A 16,977-nucleotide genomic window follows, 5' to 3' on the forward strand; every position below is an offset into this window, starting at 1 on the left:
CTGTGAGTCCCATGTGGGACGTGGATTGTGTCCAATCTGACTAGCTTGTATCTGCCCCAGTGTGTAATAATAATAATAATGATAACAAAGCACTTACTGTGGGCCAGGCACTGAACTCATCGCTGGGGTTTAGTTCACCGAACAAACCCTATCACACGTGGGGCTCACATTCTCAATCTCTATTTTATAGGCGTGGTAGCCGAAGTGTAGAAAAGTGAGGTGACTTGCCCAAGATCTCAGAACAGACAAGTGGCGGAGCCGGGATGAGAACCCATGACATTCTGACTCCCGGGTCTGGGCTCGATCCACCGTGCCATGCCGTGTGGTACGTAGTGGTCACAGGTTCGAATGCCGGCTCTGCCACTTGTCATTTATGTGACCGGGGGCAAGTCACTTCACTTCTCTGACCGTCAGTTCCCTCATCTGTAAAATGGGGATTAAGTCTGGGAGCCTCACGTGGGACAACCCGATGACCCTGTATCTCCCCCAGCGCTTAGAACGGTGCTGTGCACATAGTAAGCGCTTAACAAATACCAACGTTATTATTATTATTATTATTGTAGTAAGCGATCAACAAATACCCATAAAAAGTAAACCGACAGAAAAAAACAACCCCCGGAAGATTGGGCAGTCCATCGCTCGTCAGCTGTGCCTGGCCTCTGAGAATCTGACAGGTGGCCAGAAGAACCCATTAAGGGCCCGGGCCGTTCCCAAACCCACGGTTTCCGACCCCAGGGACCCGGGGAAGACCTCGTTTCTGCCCGGGTAGCGGTAGGTCGTAAGCGAGGCTCCCTCCGGGACACCGGAGGTTGGAACCGCCCGAGGTGGGTGGGCAAGCTTCACGGGGGGGCCGCCCTGCCGGAGGGCAAGCCCGGTCCAACACCTTTTTCTGTTGGATGGCATTGGCGAGTAGCGCGTCTGCCCTCTGGGCATTTCCTCTGACTTGAAGCCCATCCTGTGGGTTCCTCCCAGTTAAATGCTGGCGGGGACTCCCCCTCCCTTCCTCCCTCCCCCCTCCCCTCTCCCTCGGACCTTCCGCCACCGCCGGCCGCCACTGCCAGGACACGGTGGTTTGCAGGCCGAGCTTCACGCCCTGAGCCTCAAGCGGCTAAATCCTCCTGATAATTTAGCACGTCGTTAAAGGAGATGAAAGGAAGCAAAATTGGTCAATGGACCCCTACTCATTTCTGAGGGAGATCTAGCTGGTGGGTGGATCTTGCAGGGGCCAGGACATAGGTTCAGGAAGAGGAGGGAGAGCCAGGTGGGAAAGATGCCACCGGTCTCCCCGGTGGCCGCCATTCTGGCCGGATCCCGGGAGATTCCGGCGTGTGACGGCGCCGGCGTCGGGCCCCCGAGCACAGAGCCGAAACCCGGGGCGGGAGTCGGGGAGAGGCGCCGAATTCCGTGGCCGCGGGAACTGGGTCATGAGCGCTTTATGCTTCAGGTGACCAGAATTGGAGATTAGGAAATACCGAAAACCGGCCACGTCCCGGGTGTTTCTGAGGGTGCTGTTGGGGACCTCTGAGTTAGGTATTTTCCATCTTTCTTGCAGTGGGAGAGGCGTGAGTGTGTTTGTGTATGCCCACCCGCCTTCTCGCACGTGTGCCTCCCGGTCGTGTGTCTCTTATGCCACTTGGGCAACCTGCTGGGATCGTTTGCCCAGGGCCAAAGGGACGAATGTGCCGACTACCGGCTCTCTGCCCCCCGGCCAGAGTGGAAGGCCGGTGGAAGGGCCGCGGCTCCGGGCCCGCGTCGTCGAGACGAGCAAGATGGGCGGGGGTCTGCCGACCCACCCTGCGGTTTCCCCGGACCGGAGCGGGTTTCGTCCAGGGCGGTGTGCGCAGAAACACCGTGGCTCAGTGGAAAGAGCACGGGCTTTGGAGTTCGACTCCCAGCTCTGCCACTTGTCGGCTGTGTGACTGTGGGCAAGTCACTTAACTTCTCTGTGCCTCAGTTCCCTCATCCGTAAAATGGGGATTAAGACTGTGAGCCCCACGTCGGACAACCTGATTCCCCTGTGTCTACCCCAGCGCTTAGAACAGTGCTCGGCACATAGTAAGCGCTTAACAAATACCAACATTATTATTAAACTGAGACGCGGCAGAGAAGAGCGGGACGGGGCCGGATTTGGGGGGGGCCCTTGGTTTCGCAGTCAAGCCTCCGCGTGGGCTGGCCCGGTACGGGCCTGGCTCCGGGACGGCAGCGGGTGTGGTCAGCGAGAGGGACAGTCCGCCAAGCCTGCCCGATGGGTCTCGTCTAGTTCGACTCGGTTCCATCCACGTCCGACCCCCCCCCCCCTTGGGGTCGGAACGGAGCCGCCGGGGAGGGAGGGCAGATGAGGGGGCCTAGGATGGTGACGGTGGCCCAGCGGAGCGAGAAGGGCCAGTCAGAGAGGGGAAGGGAGGGAACCGAAGACAACAGGTCCAAAAAGCGGGGAGTGGCCTAACCGGGGCCGGTGGGAGGGGGGAGGCAGGGGAGAAAGCCATGGTCTTAGGTTTTCCCCCCAGAGGCTTTTTTTTTTAAATTTTTTGGTATTCCTTAAATCCTTACTAGGTGCCAGGCACTGCACTAAGCCCTAGGGCGGAGACAAGCTAACGGGGTTGGACACGGTCTCTGTCCCTCATGGGGCTGACAGCCTTCATCCCCGTTTTACAGGCGAGGTAACTGAGGCCCAGAGAAGCGGAGTGACTCTGCCTAGGTCACACGGCAGACGCGTGGCGGAGCCGGGATCGGAACGCGGGTCCTCCTGACTTCCAGGCCCACCGCTTCTCCCTTTGCGGGGCCTGGCCGGAGTGTAGACCAGCGACCGGTCGAGGGCCGCATTCCCAGGTCGTTCCGTCTTGGGTTCCCGCCTCGCCCCCCGTCCCTCGGCCTCGGGACCCCACCGTTCAAGTGAGCGTCGGAAGCGAGGGTCGCCGTCCCTCGGCCGAGCCGTTCCGGAGCGCTCGGAACAGGGCTCCGCACGCAGTAAGCACTCAAGAAGTACAACCGGCTGAGTGAATGAATGAGAATTTGGAGGGCAGGAGGGTTGATCCCGGGGGAGGAGCATCCGAGGCGGAGGAGGGCGGGAGGCAGCCGTCTCCACCCCCGTGGCGATGTGACGGCCAGCCTGGGCGTCCCCGCCTAGGGTGGGGTCCCCGAAACCTACATCGCAACCCGAGAATTTGGCCGGTCCACGTCGGGCCCGCCACCGCCGTCCGTGCAGCTCGTCTCGTCGGTTGGTCCGGGCCTCTTCTTTCTCCTTCCCGGCTCGGTTCCTCCCCCTGGACGGGAGCCCGGGCGTTGAGTTCCGCCGGGGCGCGGGTCTTCACCCGGGATCTGGGCGGGGCGCCACCGTGGACGGAGGGCACGGGTTTCCGACCGCGCGAGGCCGGCGCGGCCCTGGAACGCCCTTCGTCCTCACCTCCGCCAAACTGATTCTCTTCCCTTCTTCACAACCCTACTTAAAGCTCACCTCCTCCAAGAGGCCTTCCCAGACTGAGCTCCCCTTTTCCCTCTGCTCCCTCTACCCCCCCCTTCACCTCTCCGCAGCTAAACCCTCTCCTCCCCCCTTTCCCTCTGCTCCTCCCCCTCCCCTCGGCACCGTACTCGTCCGCTCGACCGGATATATCTTCATCACCCTATTTATTTTGTTAATGAGATGGACATCACCTCGAGTCTATTTATTTGCTAGTTTTAATGAGATGTTCTGCCCCTCGATTCTATCTGTTGCCATTGTTCTTGTCTGTCTGTCCGTCGGAGGGCAGGGACCGTCTCTCTCTGTTACCGATTTGTCCATTCCAAGCGCTTAGTACGGTGCTCTGCACATAGTGAGCGCTCGATAAATATTATTGAATGAATGAATAGCCGGCGATTTGGTGGCAGATGGGACAGTCACGCGTAGGCCTCTCCCACCCCCTTCTGCTCCGCCCTGCCTCGCTCCCTTCGCCCTTCCCGGCCTCTCCCCGCCCCACAGCACTTACGTAGAGATCTGTCGTTTTATTTATTTACAGTGATGTCTGTTCACTCCTACCGATGTCCGTCTCCCCCACCCCGTCTAGCTTGTGACCTCACTGTGCGCGGGGATTGTTCTCTCTTTACTGCTGCACGGTACTTTCCAAACGCTCAGTACGGTGCTCTGCACGCAGTGAGCGCTCAATAGGTACGACTGATTGACGAATGGAGCCCGGGCCTGGGAGTCGGAAGGTCATGGTTTCGAATCCCGGCTCCACCACTTGTCTGCGGTGTGACCTCGGGCAAGTCACTTCACTTCCTCTGTGTCCGTCACTCATCCGTGACATGGGCATTGAGACTTGGGAGCCCCACGGGGGCCAGGGACTGTAGCCAATTCGATTTACTTTCATTCATTCGTTCAATAGTCTTTATTGAGCGCTTACTATGTGCAGAGCTCTGTACTGAGCGCTTGGAACGGACAGTTCGGCAACAGATAGAGACCATCCCTGCCCAGTGACGGGCTCACGGTCTCATCAGGGGAGAGACTTGTACCCACCCCAGTGCTTAGTACAGTGCCTGGCACGGAGTAAGTGCTTAACGAACACCATCATCGTCATTATTATTATTATTATTAGACACGCCCCAAATGGTCCAACGTGGGCTTTCCTCAGTCAGGGTCATGCGATGCTGCCAGCAAGCAGAAGCGGCGTGGCTCAGTGGAAAGAGCCCGGGCTTGGGAGTCAGAGGTCATGGGTTCAAATTCCCGCTCCGCCACTTGTCAGCTTTGTGACTGTGGGCGAGTCACTTCACTTCTCGGTGCCTCAGTTCCCTCGTCTGTAAAATGGGGATTAACTGTGAGCCTCACGTGGGACGACCCGATGACCCTGTATCTCTCCCGGCGCTTGGAACAGTGCTCTGCACAGAGTAAGCGCTTAACAGATACCAACGTTATCATCCTCATTATTGTTACCCACGTCGTATCAGAGGACGAAGGGGATTAGCAAGGGAAATGGGGGGAAAATCCACGGGGAAGCAGCGCGTCCTAGTTAGCGGAAAGAAGACGGGCCTGGGAGTCGGAGGTCCTGGGTTCTAAAGCCGGCTCTGCCCCCTTGCAAGCTGGGTGACCTCGGGCAAGTCCCTTCACTCGCCGCGGCTCATTTTCCTCATCTGTGTAATGGGGAATCAGTCCCTGTCCTTCCTCCCCCTTGGACCGGGAGCCCCGGGTGGGGCAGGCGCTGTGCCCAACCTGATTCACTTGCATCTATCCCAGCACTTAATACGGGGTTTGCCACATAGTAGACGCTTTGCGCGTAGCACAGTTATCGTTATCATTACCTGCGACGTTAGCCTTTTCTATCTGAGGAGAAAAACCGGAGATAATTCCATTGAAATTTTTGGCGGGCTGTGTCTTCGGTGGGGCACTCGCTGTCTTTTTTCCAGGGGAAGAGTTAGTGTTGTGGGCCCCGCCCGGTCAGGGCAGGTAGAGGACCTTTATTGCTATTGTTTTTGTCCGTCCGTCTCCCCCGATTAGACCGTAAGTCCCGTCAGTGGGCGGGGAGTGTATCTGTTGCCGGATTGTCCATTCCAAGCGCTTAGTGCAGTGCTCTGCACCTAGTAAGCGCTCAATAAATACGATGGAATGAATGAACGAAAGAGCCGGCCAGCCACCGGGGCGGGAAACAGGCCGGAATGAGAGGTGGAAAGATAACAGTCTTCGTCAGGGGCTCCTGAGAAGAAGAAATGGATGAAACAAGTACTGGGTTTGCTGCTTCGACTCTGAGGTCCTCCTTCTGTGTTCTCCCGCTCACTCCCTCGGCCATCCCGTGCCCATTGCTCGCTCTCCCCCCTCCTGTTACTTTCGCGCTATCCCGGCTCCCGTTTCTCAAGCCTTTAAAGGAGAAATGAGGAAAGAGGTCCTTTTCGAAAACAAATTCACACCCTCCCCCAGACCCCGCTCGGAACGTTTCCAGCCTTCAGAATGGAAACGGTTTTAGGTCGGGGCTCGGCTTTCTTGTTGGGCTGCCCGGATTTTCTTTCGAGAACGGGATTCTGCACCTGGTCTCTCCGCTCCTCTCCTCGGAAGGTCCTCGGGAATACCTCATTCTTCTCTTAGCCGAAAGAAGCCTCCGACCGTTAGCTCGAAGCCCCTCGATCGACACTGCCCCTTTCCTGCCCTGCCTTTTTCTCCCTCTCTCAAACTTGCCGTTCCTCCAAAACTCTCCTTCTAAATGGGACTTGTTCTTCACTCCCTTGGCTCCCACCCCTCCTCCTGCCTGGAATTCCCTCCCCCTAGGGCCCGGGAGTCGGAAGGCCCTGACTGCTAATCCCAGCTCTCCCGCATGGCTGCCGTGTGACAAGGCACTTCACTTCTCTGTACCTCAGTTACCTAATCTGTAAAATGGGGATTAAACCAGCGAACCCCATGGGATAGGGACCGTGTCCGACCCAATTTGCCCGTCTCCATCCGAGTGCTTAGTTCAGAGCCTGGCACGTAGTAAGTGTTTAACAAATACCACCATTTATTACTGCTATTACTGTTATTATGATACACCAGGATGAGGTACCTGTGGCCCAGAGAAGTGAAGTGACTTGCCCAAGGTCACGCTGCCAGCAGTTGGCAGGGCATGGATTAGAGCCCAGGTCCTCTGACCCCCCAGGTGCGGGCTCTTTCTGTCTACTGTCCTGGCACGACAACGAGAAGCAGCAGTTTGGAGGGCAGGGCGCTTCTAGCCTCTCTTGATCTCGTCTATCTCGCCACCGACCTCTCGCCCACATCCCGCCTCTGGCCCGGAACGCCCTCCCTCCCTCATATCTGCCAGATAGTGACTCTCCCCACCCTCAAAGCCTTTTTGAAGGCCCATCACCTCTAAGAAGCCTTCTCCGACTGCGCCCCCCCCCTTCCTCTTCTCCCACTCCCTTCTGCGTCGCCCTGACTCGCTCCTTTCATTCGTCCTCCCTCCCGGCCCCCCGGCACTTACGTCCGCGTCCTTAATTTATTTATTTACATTCATGTCTGTCTTGCCCCTCTAGACTGTAAGCTCGCTGTGGGCAGGGGTTGTGTCTGTGATGTTGTTATACCGAACTCTGCCGAGCGCTTAGTACAGTGCTTCGTACACAGTAAGTGCTCACTAGAAAGGATCGATCGACTGACTGTGGCCGGGTCTTGGCCCCCAAGGGCAGCGGGCCTGCCGGGGGAAGCTTCTCAGTTTGGGGAAAGCGACTCCGGCGGGCAACACGTTGTCCCAACTATGGATTTTCATAGCGTGATGGAAAGATGTCCCGCAGCGATGAAGGAACCAGAGGGTTATTCACACTTATCGCTTTCGCGTGTAGGGATTTTGTTTTTGTTTTTAACCTCCGAAAAACTCTGGTGGTCCCCACAACTCCACTCTATTCTACGCTACTCCTTTCCTTATCCCTAATCTATTTTAACGTCTGTGTCCTCACCAAGACGGTTAAGCTTCTTGAGGGCAGGGATCGCGTCTCACAGCTGTATTGTATTATACTCTCCTACGTGCTTGCCCGGGAACACTCCATAAATACCACTGATTGATTGGTTTTTTTTTTTTGTTGTTGTTTTGCTTTGTTTTTCCCCACAGTTACAGGGAGATTGAATCGTCCCACCTTCTGCTAAATGCGAGGCCCAAGATCGCGAGCTGACGCCGGGTGAACAGAGCCACGGGTTGGCGTGATCGGGTAGGTGTCTCGGCTGACGCTGATTTCACTGTCCGTGGGGCGAAGGTGGCGGATGGCTTGATATGTACTGGGGGTCTCCTGTGGGCTTCTTGGTCTTTTTTTTTTTTTTTGAAAGTGGTATTTAAGTGCTCACTCTATGCCAGGCATCGTAATAAGTGACCGGGTTGGATACAAAATAATCGGGTCAGACACGGTCCCCGTCCCACACGGGGCTCGCGATCTAAATCCCCATTTTCCAGATGAGGGAACCGGGGCCCAGAGAAGCGAAGTGATTTGTCCGAGGTCACGCAGCCAAGTGGTGGATCCGAGATTAGAACCCAGGCCCCGTGACTCCCAGGCCCGTGCTCTGTCCACTAGGGCATGCTGCTTCCACAGGTTATTCAGAAAACCGACGTAAGCTCTAAAGGCCCTGTTTTCTATTGGGTATCTCTAGTTGGGATTTAATCAGAAGAGGATGCTGAAGGTATGGGTCGGTGGGGTTTCAAAAGGTACAGTATGGAGTGAGCCGGCTTCGTTTTAAAGACAGGCGAAATTGGTTATGTTTCAAGCGTTTCAAAGGTTGGAGGAATTTGGGGTTTTTTTAATTGGACTTCCTTTTTTCCCGTCACATACAGCATCCGGGTTTTTTCAGGACTGTCGTTCCTTTCCGTAAGCCGGATTGCCAAATGGATGCTTGACATTCCAGCAGACCCCCCCCCGGCATACGCAGAAATGCCGAGGAAGCCCTGCTTCCTTTAGGACGTGAGGCTTCGGAGTCAGTCCCCAGTTAACAGAATCTGTCGTATCCGTGGAACGTCTGCGGTGTGCGAAACGCTGTTCTGAGCACTCGGGAGAGGGGTAGAAGGGGAGCAGTCTCGGTCCGGGGTTCGTCGGCACTCGGCCGGCGCGACGAGAACGAGGGCCCACCGGAGTAACAGCGGCTGGCACCAGCTGCACCCAACGAGACTCCGGACCCTTTCCACGGTGGGGCAAGAGCAGGCTGGCCTAACGGGCAGAGCCCAGGCCTGGGTGGCGGAGAACCTGAGTTCTAATTCCGGCTCTACCACCGATTGGCCTGCTGGGTTACCTGGGGTAAATCACCTCACCGCTCTGGGCCTCCGTTTCCCCGTCTGTGAAATGGGGACTCAACTCCTGTTCTCCCTTACTCACACCCTTACCCCTGCTTTTTTGCTTTTTTTTTAAGGGTGTTTGTTAAGCGCTTAATGTGTGCCGGGCACTATTCTAAGCATTCATTCATTCAGTAGTATCTATTGAGCACTTACTATGTGCAGGGCACTTACTAAGCGCTCGGAATGTACGATTCGACAACAGAGAGAGACGATCCCTGCCCAGTGACGGGCTCACGGTCTGATCGGGGGAGAGGCTTGTACCCACCCCGGTGTAGATACAAGGTAATGGCTCAGAACAGCCCAGCGCTTAGAACAGTGCTCTGCACATAGTAAGCGCTTAACAGATACCGACATCATCATTATTAATCGGATAAGAGGGAATCCATATCCCACATGAGGCTCACGGTCATTCATTCGGCGGTATTTACTGAGTGCTTACCGTGTGCGGAGAAACGTTCCCAGCCCACAACGAACTCACAGTCCAGAAGACTGTAAGAAATAAAGAATTTATAATACATAATTCCATGTATCGCGTCTGTTCCTCACAGCGCCTTGGGGCCTCTCTCGGTTTTCCCCCTTGGGGTTCCCGTCCTACCGAAGAATGGCGCACGTCCCGAGGACAGAGATGCCGCCCTTGGGGTGGACCGGTGGTCTCTCCGGCCCCCCGGCCCGTCTCCGACGACGGCAGCCGGTCGCTGCGTCTGCTTTTACCGACCCCCGGCGGTCCGCGGCCGTTCCAAACCATTCGAGGTCGATGGCGGAGCAGCGGGGTCTCGGAGGGCCGGGGTCGGGTCTTCTAAGCATGGCTCAGTGGAAAGAGCATGGGCTTTGGAGTCAGAGGTCATGAGTTCGAATCCCAGCCCTGCCACTCGTCAGCCGTGTGATTGTGGGCGAGTCACTTCACTTCTCTGTGCCTCAGTGACCTCATCTGTCAAATGGGGATTAAGACTGTGAGCCCCACGTGGGGCAACCTGATTCCCCTGTGTCTCCCCCAGCGCTTAGAACAGTGCTCTGCACATAGTAAGCGCTTCACAAATACCGACGTTATTATTCTAATTCCGCCGTACTCTTCCAAGCCCCGAGGACGGCGTTCTCTGCACTGCTCCGTAAATGCTGTTTCCGGGCCGGCCGATTGCCGGGGTGGGAGTACTGATCGTATTTATGAAGCGCTGACTGTGTGCCGCGCACTGTACTGAGCGCTGAGAGCCAGTGCCCGGGCCTCGTGGGACGCGGTGTTGGAAATTGCCGCCGGAAGCCGTTGCCGCATATCCGGGAGCCAAGCGTGAGACCATTTCCCCCGCCGAGAACTGGCCTAGTGGAAAGATTAAGGGCCTGGGAGTCAGAGGGCCTGGGTTCTAATTCTGCCTCCGCCGTTTGCTGTTTGGCCTTGGGCGAGTCTCTGGGCTTCGGTTCCCTCATCTGGAAAATGGGGGTTAGAGACCGTGAGCCCCGTGTGACTGTGTCTAACCTGAGGAGCTTGAATCTGCCCCAGCGCTTAGTACCGTGTGTGGCACGTAGTAAGCGCTTCACAAATACCATGAAAGCAGCCTGGCTCAATGGAAAGAGCCCGGGCTTGGGAGTCAGAGGCTGTGGGTTCTAATCCCGGCTCCACCGCTTGTCAGCTGTGTGTCTTTGGGCAACTCACTTCATTTCTCTGTGCCTCGGTTACCTCATCTGTTAAACGGGGATTAAAAAATGCGAGCCCCACGTGGGACAATCTGATTACCCTCTATCTGCCCCGGTGCGTAGAACAGTGCTCTGCACATAGGAAGCGCTTAACCAATACCATTATTATTATTATTATTATTATTATTAAAGTTAGCCGCTGCCAAACCCTTTCTCCCGTATCTCCCCCTGCCCAGTCCCCCTCATTGCTGCGCGATGGGGTCTGTTCACGCTTATGCCTGGGAGGGTTGGATTCCTTCGTTAGCGATTTTTAATCAGTTTGCCGCCAGCCGGTAAAACCTGTTCAGGACACGGTGTGTTTTTTAGAAGTTGTCTTTCTATGGGCTTGATTTAAAGCGTTGGCTCATTTGCCATTTAAACGCGGAACAGAATGCCGTTGCCTAGGAAAATACGAGTCGGTAGACCTGCCTCGGGTCAGCCATCGTTTATTTAAAAGCGGCTCCGTGAAAGCGCCATTTCGCATCTCCTCCTCGTAACGGAGTAGGTGGAGATTCGTCGGCCGAAGGCGCGTAGCCCCCACTCGTCGGATTAGATGGCTGGGATCCCCGAGCCAAAACGTAAGCTTTCTAAATTGGCCGAAGCCGCGCTGTTAAGCTGCGGCGTTCGGCTCCCCCGGTGAGATGAGATCATGCCACGGAGCAGATCCTTTCTCGGTGGCAGACGGCACGTGTCCGCGGGAAGCTCGACGGAATGGAAGATACTTTCCGGAACGATGCCGCCTGCGAAGGAGCGCGACGAAATAGCTCCGCGGCTCACGAGAAGAAGCCGGGGTCGATCGCTCCCGCGGTCAACTGGGAGCCCGTCGCGGGGCAGGGATCGTCTCTGTCTGTGGCCGAATGGTACGTTCCAAGCGCCCGGTCCAGTGCTGTGCACAGAGTAAGCGCTCCGTAAATACGATCGAACGAACGGATCGAGCTTTCCGGATAGGCTGCGAGCCTGGTCTTCGCCGAGCCCCTTGGGTCTCTCCCCAGATGCCCTGCTCTTTGAGGGACGGACTGTAAAACTCCCCTCGCTTCAGTTTGATCACCCCCCAGGCGGGGTCTGAAATGGTTCGAGATCTTCTTTCCGGTTTGGCCAAGTGGGGGCCGTTACCGTGGGATCGTTGGCGTGGCTCAGTGGAAAGAGCACGGCCTGGGGAGTCAGAGGTCATGGGTTCGAATGCCGGCTCAGCCCCCCGTCAGCTGTGTGACTGTAGGCGAGTCACTTCACTTCTCTGGGCCTCGGTTACCTGGTCTGTAAAACGGGGGTTAAAACCGTGAGCCTCACGTGGGACGGTCTCATGACCCTGTGTCTCCCCCAGCGCTTAGAACAGTGCTCTGCACGTAATAAGCGCTTAGCAGATACCGACGTTATTATTGTCATGGTTCAAAAATTCCTCCAGGTACTCAGTGCGTCGTACGGCTTGCGCCGCCTGCTCTGTTTCTCATCTGGGAAGTGTTCAAAGTATCGCTTCGAGCGTCGGGTGGGACGTTTTAAGAATCAGTTCCCTGCTCTTAAGCTCCGTCTTCTATAAATAAAAAAAGAGGGACGCCACATACATCTCTCTCGGTGTGTGTACGTTGTCTGGATCGGCTTTCGCGGGTGATTGTTCCCCATCCAAAAATGTTTATTAGCAGCATGACCTAGTGGGTAGAGCACGGACCTGGGAGTCAGGAGGACCTGGGTTCTAATCCCGGCCCTGCCACTTGTCTGCGGTGACCTCGTGACCACTTGGCTTTTCAGGGCCTCATCTGTAAAATGGGATTGACGCTGTGAGCCTCATGTAGGACAGAGATTATGTCCAACCTGATTAGTTTGTATCTACCCCAGTGCTTAGTTCAGTGCTTGGCACACAGTAAATGCTTAACAGACACCATAAAATTAAAAAATGCCTCTGGGGGAAACCTAAGTCCGTGGCCTGGCACGTAGTGAGCGCTTAACAAATACTATAAAAAAAAAAACACCCTAAATCCTAGCACGGTAGAGAGTAAATGCAACATCCCGACTTTTCCGCGTTCCAGGAGCGTGCGTGTCAGTCCTATTTGAGCGCTTCCTGTGTGCGGAGCTCCGTACTAAGCGCTTAGGAGAGTACAGTACAGCCGTACACGTACTGAACACTTAACGAATACTACTAAAAAAACCTTAAATTCTAGCACGGTAGAGAGTAAATGCAACATCCCGATTTTCCGCGTTCCAGGAGCGTGCGTGTCAGTCCTATTTGAGCGCTTCCTGTGTGCGGAGCTCCGTACTAAGCGCTTAGGCGAGTACAGTTCAGCCGTACACGTAGTGAACACTTAACGAATACTACTAAAAAAACCTTAAATTCTAGCACGGTAGAGAGTAAATGCAACATCCCGATTTTCCGCGTTCCAGGAGCGTGCGTGTCAGTCGTATTTGAGCGCTTCCTGTGTGCGGAGCTCCGTACCGGGCGCTTAGGAGAGTACAGTACAGCCATATATCAGACCCGTTCCCTGCCCACGGTGAGCTTACAGTCTAGAGGGGACCCCCCCCCCCTCCATCCCGGAGAGACGCCGAGCGAGTCGTCGGGGGGTCTACGGCTGCCCTGCGGCTGTTGGCAGCTGGAAAGCTCGAACTGGGCTCCTTTCTGAATGTCAGCTGGGAGGGAACCCAGGAGCCAGTTCAGGTGGGAGGGCAGGGGGTCTAGAGAGGGAGCCCGGCATAGGGTCCCGGGGGCAGCCAACGCTCCGCCGCCAGCCTCCTCGGAGTCAACACGCCGAGAGCTCCCAGTCTTCGTCCCCATTTTCCAGATGAGGGAACTGAGGCCCGGAGAAGCGAAGCGACTCGCCCACAGTCACACAGCTGCCAAGCGGCAGAGCCGGGATTCGAGCCCGGGCTCTTTGCACAGAGCCGCGCTGCTCCTCTGCCGTGCTCTGCACGTAGTGAGTGCTCGATACCTGCCGCTGAGCGATCGTGGCGCACGGGGAAGGCGAGCAACCGACAGTATTGAAAGCGTGCATTTTGCCGGGCATCTGGGAGAGAACAGTCGTTTGGAGACACCAGCTCTGGGCCCCGGGGGTTTACCGCCTCGCCTGGGGAGACGGATCCGGAGTAAATCACTGGTAGGGGGAAGACCCTTCAGTAGTTTTATAATTCTTCGAGTACGTGTCGGCTAGAGGGGGCAGAAGAAAGACGCACCCTGAATCGTCGTCGTTATCCCCGCCGTGATCGTCATTTCTTTCCCCTTGACGTCGGACTGTAAGCTCGAGCCTTTAGAAGAGGGAGCGTGCCTAAGAGCGAGGAGGGAATACCCAGGTGGGAATCAGACCGTAAGCCCGTCAGTGGGCAGGGATCGTCTCTATCTGTTGCCGAGTCGTCCGTTCCAAGCGCTTAGTCCGGTGCTCGGCACATAGTAAGCGCTCAGTAACTACTGTTGAGTGAATGAATGAATGTTCCCCCGAGCTCCCATCGGCTTCGAGGTCTCCCCACTCGCAGAGTTTCCCCGAGAGCGCGGCGGGTACAGAACCGCAGGTTCGTCGGTTCCGTGGTATCTCATGGGCGCTTAACGTGTGCGGCACGCCGTGCCGAGCCCTTGGGAGAGTTCGGTACGACGGCAGACGGACCCGTTCCCGACATCCCTCCCTGCCCCGTTTCTGGGGCGCGAGGGTCAGCCCCGGATGGAGTTTCCCGTGACCGGGGCCCACGGCGCCAGCCGCCGGGAGTAGCGGCCGGATTTATTGAGCGCCCACCGCGTGTGGGACGTTGGATGGCGGGCCGGGAGAGACCGCCCGGGTGGGAAGCGGTCACGGATGCGGTCGCGCCGGGGGCTCGCGATCGAAGTGGAGTGTGGGAGAAGGGATAATAATAATGATGTTGGTATCTGTTAAGCACTTATTATGTGCAGAGCACTCTTCTGAGCGCTGGAGGAGATACAGGGTCATCGGGTTGTCCCCCGTGGGGTTCCCGGTCTTCATCCCCCTTTTCCAGATGAGAGAACTGAGGCCCAGAGAAGTGAAGTGACTTGCCCGCAGTCACACAGCTGACAAGTGGCAGAGCTGGCATCGGAGGCCGGCCCGGCCGGAGGGATGAAACGCGGAAACACAGCACAAGCGGATGCACGGAACCGCTGGGGACGGAGGGGTCCGACGCGCGCGCCGACGGCTCTTATGCCCGGAGCAGGATGCGAGGAGCCCGCCGGGAGCGGACCCCCTGCGGTGGGCGGGAAGGCGGCGATGGAGGTCGGGGACACCCCGATTTTCAAAGTCACTTTACGTTGGGCTCGTGGGAGGGCGACGGGCGGGACCGGGACCGCTTCCGCGCCCCGACCCGTCGTCGGTCTGCCCCCGCCGTACCCCGCTCGGCAGGCGCCTGTGGGTACGTAAAGCGTCCGATCGGTTACTTGCTGTCGAACCCGCTCTCCTCCTCTGTCAGCCGTGGCGGTTTGCTACTGTTTTAACGAGATGTTCATCCCCTCGATTCTGTTTATCGCTATCGTTCCCGTCCGTCCGTCTCCCCCGATCGGACCGTGCGCCCGTCAGAGGGCGGGGACCGTCGCTATCTGTTACCGATTTGTCCGTTCCGAGCGCTTAGTACGGTGCTCTGCACATAGCAAGCGCTCGATGAATATCGAATGAATGAGTGAATGAAGAATCTGGCCCCCAGGTTGTCCCGGCGGCAGCGGGCTCTGTCACTTGGGATTGGAGAAGGCGGCGCTGGCTTCGTTGAAAAAGCTGAGCGACAGAAATGATTTGCCCGGCAAAATACCTTTGTTAGAACAAAGGAATCCCAGGGATGGATGAGGAGGGAGATGTGGAGGGGCTCGCCTCTCTCACTTATTGGGACGTGGAGATCATTGGCTCAGTGGAAAGAGCCCGGGCTTGGGAGGCAGAGGTCTCGGGTTCGAATCCCGGCTCTGCCACTTGTCAGCTGGCTGACTGTGGGCAAGTCACTCCACCTCGTTGTGCCTCAGGTCCCTCATCTGGAAAATGGGGAGTAAGACTGCGAGCCTCCCGTGGGACACCCCGATCACCCTATATCTCCCCCAGTGCTTAGAACAGTGCTCTGCACATGGTAAGCGCTTAAATAGCAACATCATTTTAAATAAAAATCGGTCTAGGGTCTACAGTCCGGCTCTCCGGGAGGAGCCCGTCCTCGGGCGGGGATGGTCCCTCTCTGTTGCCGAATTGTACATCCCAAGCGCTCAGTCCAGTGCTGTGCACATAGTAAGCGCTCAGTAAATACTATCGAATGAATGAATGAGAAGAGACCCCAGAGAGAGGGAGTCTCTGTAGCTTGTCCGTAGACCGTAAGCCCACTGCGGGCGGGGACCGCGACCGTTCACTGTTACGTTTTGCTCTCCCGTGTTCCCGGTACAGTGCTTCGCGCACAGTAAACGCCGGATAAATACGAATGAACGGATGCAGGGGTTGCGGAAGACGGTGGGGAGAGGAAGAGGGGACCGTTGGCCGACAACGGACCCTCCCCTGAACCTCTCCGGAGACTCGGGTGGATGTTATCTTCATTCGGAAGCTCTGTCTTCATTCCTGCTCGTTCCCTAGCCGGATTTAGGTGCTCACCGTGCTCACCGTGCCAGGCGCCGGGGTTGATGGAACGTGTGCCTGTGGGACCCGGTCCCTGTCCCACGTGTCTGAGACGGAGGGAGAACGGGTATCGAAGCCCCAGTTACGGGCGGTCAGCTTGCCGCTCGCCCCCAGTTCCTTGCGACCGTCCGAATTCCTGGCCGCGCCGGGAACCCGGTGGAACCCAGCCGCGCTCTTTCGGCCGCGGGGCCGGAGCGGTTAGGGGAGGGTGGCCCTCTGGCCCGTCCCCAGCAGCCGGCTGCGGGCACGGGCGCGGGGCCAGGGGACGGAGCAGAGTTGACTCCGACATAATGGTCCGGTGGCCACTTGCCCTTCGGTGGCCGCGCCGCCGGTGCTGCCAAGCGACGAAGGCTCCTTCTCAGCCCTGAAAGTGGATCGTGCAGTCACGAGACTCCCAAGTGCCAGGGAGTGAAAAGAAGACAAATTGCAGAAATCTTCACGTGCGCTCCAGAGGGGAGGCTGTTGTAAGGGACTTCTCTTGGAGGAAAATCGAGCCCTGTATTCGGACCCGCGGGCCGGGAGCCGCCCGCCTGAATAGCAGACGGGCATCTGTGGGGCGGGGGCCGTCGGGTACCAGGCAGCCCGGAAGGCCCTGTCCGTGCCACCGTCGGGGTGGGTCGAAGTAGAACGGCTTTTCTCTTTTAATGCTCGAACTGCGCGTCGAACGCCGTTCTGAGCGCCGAGGAAGATCCGAGCCACTTAACGATGATAGCGTTGGTACTGGTAAAGCGCTCACTGTGCGCCGAGCACCGTTCTGAACGCTGGGGTAGATACAGGGTCGTCAGGTCGGCCCACTTGGGGTTCGCAGTCTTGATTCCCCATTTTCCAGATGAGGTCACCGAGGCCCAGAGAAGTGAAGCGACTCGCCCACGGCCACACAGCCGGGATTCGAACCCACGACCCCCGCCCCTCTAATCCCGCCTCCGCCACTTGTCAGCTGTGTGACTGTGGGCTTAACTTCTGTGGGCCTCAGCTCCCTCATCCGTCAAATGCGGATTAAGACCGTGAACCCCACG

The 16,977-nt window shown here is 57.1% G+C and overlaps 1 protein-coding gene across 3 annotated transcripts in view; it reads left to right on the forward strand.

The window, feature by feature from the left end:
- Positions 1-16,977, forward strand: part of ERBIN (erbb2 interacting protein) — a 149,514-nt gene that overhangs the window by 46,864 nt on the left and 85,673 nt on the right. For all 3 annotated transcript variants that reach the window (XM_029058874.2, XM_029058885.2, XM_029058880.2), the window contains exon 2: positions 7,533-7,629. The gene's annotated coding sequence lies outside the window, so the exon portion shown is untranslated. The remainder of the gene's footprint in view (positions 1-7,532; positions 7,630-16,977) is intronic.

The sequence above is a fragment of the Ornithorhynchus anatinus genome, chromosome 1, assembly GCF_004115215.2.
Source record: "Ornithorhynchus anatinus isolate Pmale09 chromosome 1, mOrnAna1.pri.v4, whole genome shotgun sequence".
In the NCBI taxonomy this organism is placed as follows: domain Eukaryota; kingdom Metazoa; phylum Chordata; class Mammalia; order Monotremata; family Ornithorhynchidae; genus Ornithorhynchus; species Ornithorhynchus anatinus.